Here is a 14,007-nt window from a genome sequence, read left to right on the forward strand (position 1 = left end):
CCCCCTCCCCCCCCCCCCCCCCACCCCCCCACAGACACCACACCCCCCCCCCCCACACCACCCCACACAAACACCCGCGCCCCTTCCCCCCCCCCCCCCCCCCCCCCCCCCCCCCCCCCCCCCCCCCCGCCCCGCAGCACACAACTCTCAGCTGGAGAGCTACAGTATCTTCCTGCTTGCCTGGAAGGAACGAGGTGTCAGCGTTTCTCATTCTGCCCCCAACGCCCTATGGCGGAGGCAAAGCTCTGGGCCAGTATGGCTGAAAGGTGGGGTCTTCCTCCAAGCTGAGCTCAGTGTCAAGCATAATAGAGGCTGTGGTGAAAAGCAATTAAGAGAAGACTAGCAGATGCGCTAAGGATATAAGCTAAGCCATAGGTCAGTTAGTTTTCCAGAAAGAACCAAGAAAAGAAGCAGATAAAAAGATCTCTCCTAGAGTCAGAACAAATCTCAAATACTGACCTTAAAAACTATCCCGCAGAGGCTGGGCATGGTGGCTCATGCCTGTAATCCCAGCACTTTGGGAGGCTGAGGTGGGCAGATCAACTGAGGTCAGGAGTTCTAGACCAGCCTGGCCAACATGGTAAAACCCTGTCTCGACTAAAACTACAAAAGTTAGCCAGGCATGGTGGCTCATCCCTGTAATCCCAGCTACTTGGGAGGCTGAGGCAGGAGAATCACTGGAACCCGGGAGATGGAGGCAGTAGTGAGCTGAAATTGCGACGCTGCACTCCAGCCTGGATGACAGACACTCTGTCAAAAAAAAAAACAACAACAACAAAAAACTATCCCTCAGGGAGGTTACATCCCATTAGCCCTTGCACGCCACTGTCCCCTTCTTTCTCGGTGCTGCCTAGAGTGCTGGCAGCCATCCCTTACCCGGCATCATGGCTGCCCTCAGACCCCTTGTGAAACTCAAGATCATCAAAAAGAGGACCAAGAAGTTCCTCCAGCACCAGTCATCAGACATAGGTCAACACAAAGCATGGCAGAAATCCAGAGGTATTGACAACAGGGCTTGTGGAAGGTGCAAGAGCCAGATCTTGATGCCCAGCATTAAGGGAGCAACAAAAATACAAAGCACACGGGGCCCAGTGGCTTCCTGAAGTTCCTGGTCTACGACGTCAGGAGTAGGAAGTGCTGCTGAAGTGCAAGAGAGTTACGGACAGCAGAGGCCACACCATGCTCAAGAGCTGGCACCGCCTATCCCTGGAATGAGTCCTGTGCTGGAACGCAGCTTGTGCTGGTGCCAGGAGGGCGCAGGAAGGAGTGTGAGGGGTGCTTTGTTTGCGAGACGAGACATCTAAGGAAGCAGAATTGATGTTATCGTCATCACTTCTTATCAGCTGTCAGAGATAACTGTGGACTTCATGCGGATGGGACCCAGTGACTGCTTCTCACCTAAGCCCCAGAAACACGTGCCAGGCCAAGAGAACTGGAAATGAGCCTGGGGAGAACGTTTGTCTGATGCACAGCCAGGATCGACTCATTCTAAGATGCTCTAATTTATTCTGCTCAAGAAATCCCCTGAGAAACTTCTCTTGGGAAGCCACAGTTGCCTCTGTTCCCGGCCCCACCTTTTCTCATCAGTGACTTCATCACCTCACCAAACGGAGCCACTCAGAGAGCAGATGAGAGTCAGATGGCTCTTACCCAGTGAAGGCCTTGCTATCACTCTAAAATGGACTATGATGGGTGGGGGGTCGGGGTGAAGATATTGGTACAGCCCCTAATTCTCTCAGGGATGGATTTCTCTGCAGGGCACAGGGAGCCAGTGAGCTGGAGGGTGGAGGTCAAACCACAGAACAGCAGCATCAGCTGCTTCTGCCAGCCTTAGGATGACCACCTTTCTTGCTGGCCTGGCCAATTTCATGCGCCCGTCCCTCACACCAGAGAAGTTGAGGTTGTTGGCTGGAGGAAAGAAGGGAGGGAAAAAAAAGAACTGGACCTTGAAATGGCTCTCAGAGGCAGCTCAGCCCAACAGCAGGCACGGGAGCTGTCATGTTAACACACTGATATCCCTGGTGCCTCATGCAGGGCTGGCACAGAGCTGGTAATCAATATTTTCTAAATGGTTTAATGAATGAAACAGCAGCAAAAAAAAAAAAAAGCTATTCCTCAGAGAAGCCCAAATTTAATTGAATCTGTCAATAGAGCAACCCAGGCCATTGTTGAAAACGATAGGAAAATCAGCCAGCAATTTGTGGAATTTAACAACATAAGGATATGGTCAGGGAAAAGGACAATCAAAGAGAGCCCTGTCCAATCTGCTGCTATCCCAGGGTGACGGTGCACATGCCCAAGGCTGTGCCTCTGAGGAGCAACAGCAGAGGCCTTAACTTGTGGAGACTGGGGGGTGGACTTCACAGCCAGTCACTAAACAAACAATCAAGTATCAATCAAAAGCCCCAGAGAAGGGAACCCGTATCTACAGCGGCTATATTATTTACAATGTCCCATTTCCAACAAAAAATTGTGACATGTAAAGAAACAGGAAAATCTGACCCATATATGAGTCGAAAAGCAGGCAACGGAAACTGAGAGCAACCAGCTATCAGATTTGACAAAGACTTCAAAGTAGCCATTATAAATATATTCAAAGAACTAAAGGAAATCATGATTACAGTAAAGTAAACTGTGGTTAAAGTAGGGCAAAGGAAGGTATGATGCAAAGTAGGGTAAAGAGACTATCGATATAAAGAGACAGAAATGCTTAAAAAGAACCAAATGGAAATCCTAGAGTTGAAAGGTGATAACTGAAATGACATTTTCACTAGATGGGCCCAACAGATTTATTTGAACTGGCAAAAGAAAGAATTACTAAACTTGAAGATAAATCAGTAGAAATTATGAAATTTGAAGAACAGAGAAAAAGAATGAAGAGAAATGAACAGAATCTCAGAAAAATCTGGAACACCATGAAATGCACCAACATATGCATAAGGAGAGTCCCAGAAGGAGAAAAAAAAAAAGTAAAAAGCAGAAAAACTATTCAGACATAATGGCTGAAAGCTTCCTAAGTTTTATTAAAAACATTAATCTACACATCCAAGAAGCCCAACAAATTCCACATGGGATAAACCACAAAGACATCCACAAACAGACATATCATAGTAAAAAGATGCTAAAGGCCAGAGACCAGTAAAATATCTTGAAAGCGGCAGGAGAAAAACAAAGCATCCCTTCCAAAGGAAGTCACAGCGTGATCAACAGCTGACTTCTCATCAGGAGCAATGGAGGCCGAAACACAGTGGACAACATTAGAAGTCCTGAAAGAAAATAGCTGTCAGCAAAGAATCCTATATTTGTTAAAGCTGTCTTTCAAAAATAAAGACATTCTCAGACCAACAAAAACAAAGAATCCATTGCTAGCAGACATGTCTTAGAAGAAATGCCAATATAAACTCTTATGACTGAAAGTAAGTAACTCAATACCATAGCTCAAATCCATAGGATAAACAAAGACCATGTACATAGATAATTATAAAATTATAAAAGCCATTATAAATACATATTTCTTTTTCTTTCTTAACTGATTAAAAAAGCAATTATATGAAACAATATGTACTTGTATTGTTGAGCTTAAACATGTAGAAATGGAACATACTCATAAATAACAGCACAAAGGAGGTGGGTGGGAAAACAGCTGTATTGAGCTAAGGCAGTAACTCCCTGTGGTAACTCAATTCACAGGAACAAATGCAGAGAACCAGAAATAGGAAATATGGAGGTTAGTATAACAAAAGCTATAAATATATACTTGCCCTCCTTTCTTCTCTCAGCTTCTTTAAAAGACATAAAATTACATAAAGTAATAATATAACAATGTATTCCCAGGTTTGTAACATATAGATGTAATATATCTGACAATAATACCACAAAAAGGGGAAAGAGAATAGAACTATACTGGACTAAGTTCACTGCAACTTAATTACATTTCGCTGGAATTAAGTCAGTATAAATCTAAAGCAGATTCTGGTATGTTAAGATGTATCCAGTGAGTCCTAGAATAGCCATGGAGGAAAACAGTCCAAAAAGTAGAAGGAATATCATTAAAGTAATGAACACGTTGCACTGGAAAACATGTACTTAATGTAAAAGAAAGAAGTAAAGGAGGATTAGAAGATAGAAAAGGACATGAGACGTACAGGCAACAAAAAGTAATTCCAGTCCCTAGGAAAATTTGTAAAAAAAATTTCTTTTAAAGTAAAATGATAGATGTAAAACTAATTCTATCAATAGTAATATTATGTTCATGGATTAAACAATCTAATCAAAATGTAGAAATTGTCAAACTGGATTTTAAAAACAGGATCCAACTATATGCTGCCTGCAGGAGACACGCTCTAGATACAAAGATACAAACGGTTGAAAGCATTTGCTGCCTGGTAAGCAAAAGACCCAGAAAAGCAGGCGGCCTCCACCTTGGTTCCTCTCAGGATGCTTAAGCCCATCTTTTGCCATATGAGGTGAAATTGACAGGTTTCAAGGATTTACAGTGGATGTCTTCTAGGGTGTGACATGTTGGATTACTGCAGATGTTGATAGCATCAGTCACTGTCCATCCATTGCCTAAGCCAATATATTTCCTTGTCATTGAAATAGACCAGAAAGAGGAAGGCAAGGGTAGACCTTTCGGTTCTGACCTCTTGAAGTCTCTCCTGGGGAAGGCAGAAACAGGACTTCCACATTTTTGCCATCACACCTCTCTCGTGCTACACCTACCCATTTGTGAGCCAACACGTATTCATTGAGCACCTCCCCCACAGCTCCATATTTCTTTTACAACTGAGCAATTAAATGGATAAAATTCTAAAATTTCCGATTTGAAACGTGACTAAGGACACTGTATTAGTTTCCTAAGGCTTCCGCAACAAATCACCACAAACTGAGGGGTTCAAAACCACAGCAATTTATTCTCTCACAGTTCTGGGGCCCAGACGTCTGAAACGAAGCTGTTTGCAGGCCATGTCCCCCAAGACTCAGAATAGAATCCTTCTTGCCTCTTCCTAGTTTCTGCTGCGGCCATCAGTCCTTAGTGTTTTTAGCTTGTAGCTGCAGCCACACCAATCTCCGCCTCTGTCTTCAGATGGGGATCTCCCTGTGTCTCAAAATCTCTCTGTCTTTATGAGGACACCAGTCATTGAATTAGGGCCCACAGAATTCACTATGACCCCATCTCAACTTTGCTCCATCTGCAAAGATTCTATTTCCAAATAAGGTCACATTCATTGGTACAGGGGGTTAGGAGTTCAACATATCTTTTGGCGGAACACAATTTAATTCACCAGAGGCAGGAGAGTGAAGGAGAGGCGATCCTTAGCTGCACATTGACTGTGGCCCGCGCACTGGGCTCAGCATTGTGGCATGCATTTTCTTATGAGATCCTCCATGGCATAGGGATTATCATCTTTGGTTGATAAATGAGGAAATCAAGCCTTAAAGAGGTCGAGGGACCATCTTAAGGTCACATAACTTGTAAATGGCATAAACGAGATTCCATCTCAAACCTGCCTTCTGCTACATCTGGGTGACACTTAAACCCAATCTGGCTGTCTCACATCACCCAACCCCACCCACGCACTCTGCAGCCTACAGAACTCTTGACACCCCTGAGATGGACAAATGCATGCTCGTGTCTCCCAGCAAGTCCCTGGCAAAGCTAAGGCCAGAAGCTGCGTCTCCCAACCCCCGGTCCAAAGCACACTCGATCATTGTGCATAGACAGTATCTGCAGAAGAGACTCCTCCATTCCTGCGAACGTGTCTGTGATAAGTGGAATTCTGCTTCCCACCGCGAGCAGGACCAGGGGTTAAGAAGTGGCTCTGTGACTCACGGAGACCTGAGTGGCTGCCTGGAGGACACCAAAACAGGAGATGCTCTAGAGGAGATGCATAGCTGCAGGCTGAGCTGGCATGTGACGAGGCACCAGGGACTTAGGGCAGGAATTCCAAGCCCCTCTCTCAGGGCGCCTCTTCCAGAAGGAATGAGCTGGCAAAGCAGAGGGCGGCTCCTGCCGGGGCTGGCTTCTATGCAGCAACAGGAGCCACAGAGGCCCCAGTCAGGACGGCCTGGGTCGGACACCACAGGCCTGAGCCCTGAGCGTCCTGTGTCCCACAGGCCCCCTAGGCTGTGCATGGTGTGGGCCAGACCAGGGCCTGGAAACCCACAGGCGTGTTTGGACCTTGGCTTAGGTATCTGCCAGCTTTGTGCTGCTGGGCACATTCCAGCCTATAGACAGAGATCGAGGGTCCCTCACAAGCTTTGTTTAGGGAAATAAACTAAATGAGATCATGCATTAAAGCCCTGAGCCAGGGTCAGGGGAAGCAGGGGTCTCTCCATGGCAGATTGGAGGTGGTGGGTGGGACAGCTGAGTCCCCAGCTCGCTCCTTTCAGAGCCTACCAGGCACACAGTAGGCCCAGTATCAGAGGCAAGCCCTTAGCTGGGCCTGGCCTGTGCCACAGCCTGGCAGGGATGGCTGAGGGAACAGCCAGAGCTAGTATTCCTGAGCCCCACAATAGGTGCCCCTCTGCCCAGCCTCACTCCCAGCTGCCCTCTTTTGTCAATTTTCTATTTCCTGAAGCAACCCTTTTGCCAGATCAAGTGCATATTGAAGGTTAGGGCCAACCCCTCTGCCACCGCCTCGCCGTGTGAGCCTGGGAAAAACCCCTCCCCGCTCTGGTGAACACGATGGCAGCTGACAGCCCCTGCAGACATTTTCTGATTCTGCACACAGGTTCTCCAAAGCACAGCCCTGCTCTTATCACCCTTCATAACAATCTGCTTACCGCCTCCCTTCTTCCCGAGCACTCCTTGTTCCACAGGAGCAGGGACTGTGCTGATCGCTTCCTCTCTTACACCCCTGGCACCAGGCACGCGGCAGATGCTCTGTAAACCTTTGTGGACTGACATCCTCCCAGCTCAGGCCTCATCGGGGCCACAGGGCAAGAACATTGATGATCTACTGCATGCCAAGAAGTGAACTGAATATTTCTCCAAATGGTATATTGTCAGTCTTAATAACTGAAAGTTGGGGATTATTATCCTCATTGGATCCAAGGACGAAGCCCAGTGGCCCCTACTAGACATTAACCCATAGTCTCCATATGACAGAGTTTCAGAACGAAGAAGAAGCAGACCCTGAAGGCAGCTCCACCTCCTCAGCCTGTAAAGCGTAAAATGCCAAGAGGCAGCATCTCAGGAGAGGCCAGGGAAGGCAGGCATGCACCTCATCCTGAGTACTGCAGGGTCCTAGGTGGAGTTCCCGGTGCTCCATAGATGTTACTTCGTGTAATTCTCACACAGAGCCTGGGAGGCATGCTCTTGTTATCCCCATCACAGAGGAAGAAATAGGCTCAGAGAGGTTCATAACCTGCTCTAAGTCTCTCAGCTATGGGCGGCAGGGAAGGGTTTGAACCTGGGTCAGTCTGACTCCTAAACCCTAGCCCCTTCCACCTCTGAAATCTGCTATGGACTAAATTCTGTGCCCCCAAAATCATATGCTGAAGCCCTAACCCCCCCCCCCCGACCATGTAACTATATTGGAAATATGGCCTTTAAGAAGAGATGAAGGTCAAGGAAGGTCATAAGGGGTGGAATCCTCATGGAGTAGAACTGGTGTCCTTATAAGAAGCAAAGTCAGGCCAGGTGTGGTAGCTCACGCCTGTAATTCCAGCACTTTAGGAGGCCGAGGAAGGCGGATCACTTGAGGTCAGGAGTTTGAGACCAGCCTGGCCAACATGGAGAAATCCCATCTCTACTAAAAACAAATAAAAAGTAAATTAGTCGGGCATGGTGGCAGGTGCCTGTAATCCCAGCTACTCCCTAGGCTGAACCACTTGAACCCAGGAGGCGGAGGTTGCAGTGAGCCAATTGCACCACTGCCCTCCAGCCTGGGCAACAGAGCAAGACTGTCTCAAAAAAAAAAAAAAAGCAAAATCAGAGCTCTCTCATGTGACTGTGTTGGCACACAACAAGAAGACACATCCAAAAGTCAGGAGGGGGACCCTCTTCAGAACCCACCTATGCTGGCACCCCGATCTCAGACTTCCAGCCTCCAGAACTGTAAGAAAATGAATTTATATTGTTTAAGCCACCCACCTGGTTAGGGCAGCAAACAAAGATTTTTCAACCACCAAATACCTCAGCGTTGAATGGAGCTTTTATGAACTCCTTTCCCCATTGCTCAGTCTTTTAGAGAAAAAAAATAGCTTTAATATCTCTCAAGGATGTTGGAGCATTCGCAGAGGAACTGGGAAGAGTTGCTGATTGGTTTAACTTCCCCAGCAAGAACTCATGAGCACAAGTGCTCCCCAGGAGCCTCCAGAATCCCTGAAAGTGATTTTTCCCTGGTCTGAAGACTCTACCTTATAAATTCACTGGCCTTCATCACCCCTCTATCTGGATGGCAACCGTCTGGTTTTCTCCGGAAGGCATCTGTTCTGTGAAAAAGACTTCATAGCTTCCCAGTTAATAAAGTGTTCACACATACGTGATCTGCTCCACAATACTGAGAACAGAGTTGTCATCTTCCCAGTTTCATAGATCAGAAGGCTTTGGGGCTGGGGTAGTGTCACCTTACTAAGGAGGCTTTGGGGTGGAAGCAGCGTCACTTGATCAAGAGGGCTTTGGGGCGGTGGGGTGCTGTCACCTGACTGGGTCAGGAACAGCAGTTCTTGAACTCTATTCCTGGTCTCTGGTTTCCTGTCAATGTCACAGCTAAATGCTCTCATTTTGTACCATATAAGTGTGTACATTGGAATAAACTACGTTAAATAACTGAATCAACTCATGGGCAAACAATTAAATGCAAAATGACAACTCAATAATTAGAGCTGTTTGAACATTAGCCAGAGAGAACTAACACAAAAACAAAGAGGAGGGGAGAAGAGGGACGAGGGAACGAAGGAGAGGAGAAGTGCCCCTGTGGTTCCTAGCGGTCACTGTCCGATCAGATTCTACTCCCCCATCATGTGCTGGGCACCTGGCTGGGTCCTGAGACTCAGAGGTGACTCACCCAGAGACCCACTTGCCTTGTCACTGCTCCTCTATACCGTGTCGACCTGCCAGAAGCTGGCAGTGAGGGATGAACTTGTCTCTGGGGCTAAACCACCCCAGTTTTTTCTCCATCACCACAAGATATGACTCCAGGGTCTTCCAGCGTTCTGATCACACCCTCCGTGAGACACTCCGAGTTTGCCGGTGATCTTGGAGTCACTGTGATTGCAGGATGCTTCATCATGTATAAGCTGCTTCCATACTCCATGTCTCATTTGTGCCTCACAACCCCTCTAAGAAGAAGGTACTGCACCAAGCTCCATTTTGCAGAAGAGGTAAATTTACCCTCCGAGGGGCAAATAACTTATCCAAGTCAAGTAACTAATAAGGAACCAAGCCAAGATCCGAACTCAGGTCTTCGTAACTCCACATCTAGTGCTGTTTTCACCCTTCCCAGTGCTTCTAGGTTCCATGCCAGACACCTCATTTATGCACACATACATATGTCTGACTTGGCACATAGAGGCCAGACATATTTGAAACTGGGCACAATTCAAATTTGCCTTGACTCTGACTGTGCGAGCAATGTGTGCCCTTTGAAGGAAACTATTTGCACCTGTTTCTGAGGGTGATCTGAAACGGGTGCAGTCATGCCTATGGATGAGCCTTGTAAATTGCTGAGCTGTGCAAATGTGGGGCCATGCCAAGGTCAGGGCTGCTCTTTGTCTGACAGCCAGCAGGAAATAGAACCAGGGCACAGATGATGCCACAAGGCCGCCTAGGGCTCTCTCCAGACTCTGCCCATCTGAGAGTGCCCCACCCCAGCCCCTTCCACATCCATGCCATGTCCTAAAGCCACCACACCGCCATCCACAAATATATAACTTAAAATATATTTGATGACTCTCAGTAAAGAATAGAAGGGCTCCCTGGCATCTTAGCAGGTGTCGGTTCTGCCAAAGCAAACCCTTGTGGCTTTCAGCGGCATTGCACACGTCTTCAAAAGTGAAAACTGAATCTCACCTTCTCAGTAGACGTGAAATCAGAAAGGGAGTTTCAGATCTATATTTTGAAGTGTTTCGTGAAGCACTTCACTGGAAATAGAAATGCTTTTGCTTTTTACCAAATGCACAGAGTAGCTGGTTTCTAAGCTCTGGTGGGAGGGGGCGGGGAATGATCCTATTTTTTTTTTAGGGCTGTGGTACTAAGGAATAACACTGAGCTTTCTATGGAATTCTCTTACCAATGTTCTTTTCCCAGTGTCTAATTGTCCCTTTCAAACCTGAGTACATTGCCTCTTAAATTTCTAAGTGGTTTAATAATAGAATCACTCCATTAACTCTGATACATGCTTGGGAATCAAGCAAAGAAATGAAGAAACGGCTAGAAAAACAAGCAACCGTGGCCGTGTGCATTCCTGAGTCTTAAACACTTGAGAACTTGGCAGCTGAGAATTTATGTCGAAAAGCCGTGACCAGGAGCCCTTTGTCTGCGTGGATCACAAAAGGATTGTCCTAACTTCTCTGCTCCTCCCAAGCCAGCCCCCTTCTTCCTTACAGAGAGACCATCCTCCACTCCCTCCCTGTCATCCCACCCACCCTCTCCTGCTTTCTTTCCCTAGCGTTCAGGGGTCCCTCCTGCTGTTTTAAACACTCCCTAGCCTGGCTACTATGAGGGACTGCAGTTTATTCACCAAGAATAACTCTAGCCTCACTTCATTCGTCTCTCCTTCTGGATAAGATTTAAGACCCAGTTCACAGAATTAGCCCTGCTTCCAGACAGAATCCAGTCCAAGGAGGAAAGCTCCACATCCTTAACCCTCTCCCACAGCCCCTAACGCAGCCCCCGTGAGCAGGCCCTTTCTTGTGCCTCTCCTGAGACACCGCAGGGCCTGCACGGTGTGCTCTCTTCCTGGGTGCAGTGAGCCCAGGGTTGTTCAGATGCTGCTCTGTGACTTGGGCTGAAGGGCACTGACCGTATCCTCGTTTGTTTACAGAAGGGGTTTCTTTTTTGTTTGAATGTATGTGTTTTCTTTTCTTCCTCCTCCTCCTCCTCTTCTTCTTTCTTCTTCTTCCTCCTTCTTCTTCTCCCTCTTCCTCTTCTTCTCCTTCTTCTTCTTCTCCTCCTCCTTCCTTCTCCTTCTCCTTCTTCTTCTTTTTGACACAGGGTCTCACTCTGTCACCCAGGCTGAAGTGCAGTGGTGCTAACACAGCTGACCCACTGCAACCTTCACCTCCAAGTCTCAAGTGATCCTCCCACCTCAGCCTCCCAACTAGCTGGGACTATAGACATGTGCCACTGCACCCAGCCAATTTTTTGTTTTTTGTAGAGATAGGGTAGCGTCATGTTGCCCAGGCTGGTCTCAAATTTCTGGGCTCAAGTGATCCTCCCATCTCAACCTCCCAAAGTGCTGGGATTAAAACATAAGCCACGGTGCCCAGTCCAGAAGGGATTTCATACGTGCTTTTTGGTAACGGGGTCTCATACCTATTGTTATGATAGTAAGATTATTTTCCAGTCTGTATGATCCACGTTAGCATCCCTCGAAAGGCCTCCTCTCCTGGAAGCTTTCCTGAACTACATCTCTGCCGCTTTCCTACACATCTTTCTCTTCTGGATGTTTCTCCGATCACCAAAGGAGAGCACCTGCAGGTTTCTGCACTCGGTTTCCTCGCTGCGTCACCTCCCTCAGTTATTTCACCCCGGCCTGCCTTGTCCTCTCTCTTCCCCGTGAAGAACCTCCGAACCATGGCTCCAGCCCTGACCTCTTCCAGACACCTGCTGGACACCTGCTCCTGACCCCAGTGTCCTGCCAACATGCCAGTGTCAGCAGCCACACCAAGCCTGTCACCTCCCCCCACAGAGCTGACTGCACCTGACCTCCTCGTCCCTGCTCGCAGCCTGTCCTCCCAGATCCTGAAGGACCAGGAGCAGGGACGCCACCCTGAGTCCCCCTCCCTCTGGCCTGCGTGTCCGCTCAGCACCGTCACCCGCTTCCATCTCCCCAGGCACAGTTGATGCCGAGAGAAGCCAGGCGTGCAGAGGCCCAGGGCGGGAGATGATGGCGGCCCTTTGTTTCGCTTGTACTGAGAAACCAAAAACTCAGACAAGAGTGATAACATGACCAGGGCCCATCCACTGGGGGAGGCCGAGCCAGGACTGGCCGGGGTGTCCACGCTGCCTTCCTCTTCCCCACAGGGCAGCCCCTCCTGCACCCCTCAGGACCTCATGGATATGCCAGCCGCCTCCCAGCCAGCCTGCCTGCTGCCATCTCTCCCTCAGCCCCTGCCTCCTACAGCCAGCAGCACAGCTCCTAAGCTTCACTCCCCAGACTGAAGCCGTTAGTGTGTCTCCTAGTCACTGCAGGTCACACAGAGGCCCCATCTTCCCCTGGCCCGGGCCCTCGGGAGCCACACTCACTCTATCCTTCCACAACTTCCCATGCAAACTTCAAACGGGCCACACAGGGACCCCGGAGCCCACCTACTTCTGCCTCCTCTGGTCTGAGGTCCTTTCCACTCTACTATCCCGTCAGCGTCTGCCTGCGCTGTCCCCCATGCCTAGGGGCGCTCCTCTCCCATAGCACAGCATGGGCTGCTGTCCACAGCACCAGGCCCTGGGCTGCTCAGGGCTCTCTGTGTCTGTGCGTGGGCTCTGTTGGGTTCGGGGCTCTGCTGGGTTTGGGGCTCTGCGGGTGGGCAGGAGCCCCATCAAGTGAGCTTTCCCTCTAAGCCCAGTGCTTAGCACGCACCAGGCCCTTAGGAAAGGTGGAGGGGGAGAATGAAGCGGCCCTCCATTTAAAAGCACATGAACAAAACCCCCAAATAGTGGCGATGATTGTTGTCTATACCATGGAGAATTTCCATGGACACAGTTCCAAAGCAAGCCTGGTCTCCGAAAGTGCTGAGGGGAGGGGTACTTGCCCTTTGACTGTAAGGACCAAAGCTAAGAACCTTCTAAAAAGAGTCATCAGGGTCCCTTGAAAATAGGGGTACAAATACCTCCCATAGGGACCAGTAAGGATCCATGAAACAGCCCTGCTTTCAGGGCTTCCCTGCCACGCCCCCTACCATGTAAAGGCTGCCCTGGGGAGGGACAGTAAAGGACAAGGGCACAGCACCAGGGAGCTCACAGCCCAACAGAACGGAGGACACAGGCAAACAGACCTCACAGCCCAACAGGACAGAGGACACAGTCAGACAGAGCTCACAGCCCAACAGGAAGGGGAACACAGTCAGACAGAGCTCACAGCCCAACAGGACAGAAGACACAGGCAGACAGAGCTCACAGCCCAACAGGACAGGGGACACAGGCAGACAGAGCTCACAGCCCAACAGGACAGGGGACACAGTCAGACAGAGCTCACAGCCCAACAGAACAGGAGACACAGGCAGACAGAGCTCACAGCCCAACAGGACAGGGGACAAAGGCAGACAGAGCTCACAGCCCAACAGGACAGGGGACACAGGCAGACAGAGCTCACAGCCCAGCAGGACAGAGGACACAGGCAGACAGAGCTCACAGCCCAGCAGGACAGAGGACACAGGCAGACAGAGCTCACAGCCCAACAGGACAGGGGACACAGGCAGACAGAGCTCATAGCCCAACAGGATAGGGGACACAGGCAGACAGAGCTCACAGCCCAACAGGACAGAGGACACAGGCAGACAGAGCACACAGCCCAACAGGACAGAGGACACAGTCAGAGCTCACAGCTCAATAGGACAGGGGACACAGTCAGACAGAGCTCACAGCCCAGCAGGACAGGGGACACAGGCAGACAGAGCTCACAGCCCAACAGGACAGGGGACACAGGCAGACAGAGCTCACAGCCCAGCAGGACAGAGGACACAGGCAGACAGAGCTCACAGCCCAACAGGACAGAGGACACAGGCAGACAGAGCTCACAGCCCAACAGGACAGGGGACACAGTCAGACAGAGCTCACAGCCCAACAGGACAGAGGACACAGGCAGACAGAGCTCACAGCCCAACAGGACAGGGGACACAGGC

This window comes from Sapajus apella, unplaced genomic scaffold (genome assembly GCF_009761245.1).
Source record: "Sapajus apella isolate SASKATOON/1434 unplaced genomic scaffold, GSC_monkey_1.0 scaffold31, whole genome shotgun sequence".
Lineage (NCBI taxonomy): Eukaryota > Metazoa > Chordata > Mammalia > Primates > Cebidae > Sapajus > Sapajus apella.